Here is a 2,224-nt window from a genome sequence, read left to right on the forward strand (position 1 = left end):
TTTTCTTTCAATTCTTAATGGAGATTTGAGTAGACAATCTATTACATCGGTCTCTTGTTCATATAAATATCATTTTATTTTTCAGTCACCTCTAATGTCTTCTAGACTCCCAACCTGAAGGTCGCAAGATCGAAACCCGTCACCGAAAATGCTCCCTTTCAGCCGGGAGGTAGGTGGATATAGAGGAGGGATATATCATGATACACTGTTTTCGAGTAGATTTGCGAGAAATTCAACAAACATATTCCTCTTCCAGTTTTTTTTTTGCTCCATATCTTTTGTTTTTTACGAACAATATTTACTCTGTTTTCTAAATATTATATTCAACTATTCTAGTTATAGCTGTTTTTAAACCATATAACACTAACACATTTCCATACCCGTTAGAAGTAAATACCAGATTTAGGTTCATTTTACTTTCATAACTCTTATTGCATATCCATCATTTGTTCCAAACTGAATTTCAAATTGACTACAATATTTCTCTCAGTTTCATAAACATGTTTATAATTCACTTTCCAGTGAATTAATAAACAAATAAATCAATAGAGATGGAGCCACTGTTCCGTTAATATTTATTCTGAGCAATAAAGTTATTATTCAGTTGGGATTAAAATGTATTTTAGAGTAAGCATGCGTAAATAATAACAATTTGTTGTAAAATGTATTTATATGTTAATTTTTATGGTAGATTATTCGGTATTTGAGTATATATTTGTATTTTTTTTCTTTGTTATTTCGAAATTTGGTTTATGATATTCAAATATTTAAATTGATTTTGTTCAGTAATGTTTTCAAGTTTTTGTATTCAAAATTGTTTAGCCTTGTTTATTTGTAACTTACCAGTCCTTTTTCAATCTTTGTTTCCCGTTAGGTTTAGTGATAATTTTACGGACTTAAAACGCTCAATACATGGTTCGATTCCCTTCGATGGACAGAGCGCAGATAGCCATCGTGTAGCTTTGCGCTAAAAACAACTTTCAAATTTTTAATGTATTTAGTTTTATTTATATTGTAATTTTTTTATTTTTTTTTTGTAATTTACAGTTGTGTTTTGTTATTTCGTTATGGTTTTGTTCCATGCGTTTACGTTATGCATATTTGAGTTGTCTTATGATTTTGATTCATTTTGAGATTATTTTGTTTTTAATTGCGTGTTATTTTGTTTTTCTTTACTGGATGCTGGATCTTTCATTATAATGTTCGGGACAGGACGTCTCTGAGACAGGGAAGGGTGGTTGTAATGACTGAAACAGTTATGAATTTCACCCTTTCATAATTAGTTTAAAATATGTATTTAGTGATATATGCTTAGGCGATTGTTTAATTCAGATAGCAGTATAATAACTTCACTAATCTTCTAGTGCTATCAATGAGTTTCAATATGATTGAAAATCCTGGTGTTGAACACGAACGTGGTATTCAGATGTGTGATTATTTTACAACATCTGTGAACCTATTACACATTATACTCCTCAACATATGAACCAAACATTTTTCTGCTTTTTGAGAATTCCATGTCCAGTAGAGGCTATTATCGCGGCAATAAAGTGACTTAGCCTATGTATAATTACCCCATTATGGATGGATGTAATGTATAATTACCCCATTATGGATGGATGTAATGTATAATTACCCTATAATGGATAGATGTAATGTATAATTACCCCATTATGGATAGATGTAATGTATAACTACCCCATTATGGGTGGATGTAATGTATAATTACCCTATTATGGATGTAATGTATAATTACCCTATTATGGATGGATGTAATGTATAATTACCCCATTATGGATGGATGTAATGTATAATTACCCCATTATGGGTGGATGTAATGTATAATTACCCCATTATGGATGGATGTAATGTATAATTACCCCATTATGGATGGATTTAATGTATAATTACCCCATTATGGGTGGATGCAATGTATAATTACCCCATTATGGATGGATGTAATGTATATTTACCCTATTATGGATGGATGTAATGTATAATTACCCCATTATCGATGGATGTAATGTATAATTACCCTATTATGGATGGATGTAATGTATAATTACCCTATTATTGATGGATGTAATGTATAATTACCCCATTGTGGATGGATATAATGTATATTTACCCTATTATTGATGGATGTAATGTATAATTACCCCATTATCGATGGATATAATGTATATTTACCCTATTATTGATGGATGTAATGTATAATTACCCC

Source organism: Limulus polyphemus, unplaced genomic scaffold (genome assembly GCF_000517525.1).
Source record: "Limulus polyphemus unplaced genomic scaffold, Limulus_polyphemus-2.1.2 Scaffold332, whole genome shotgun sequence".
NCBI lineage: Eukaryota > Metazoa > Arthropoda > Merostomata > Xiphosura > Limulidae > Limulus > Limulus polyphemus.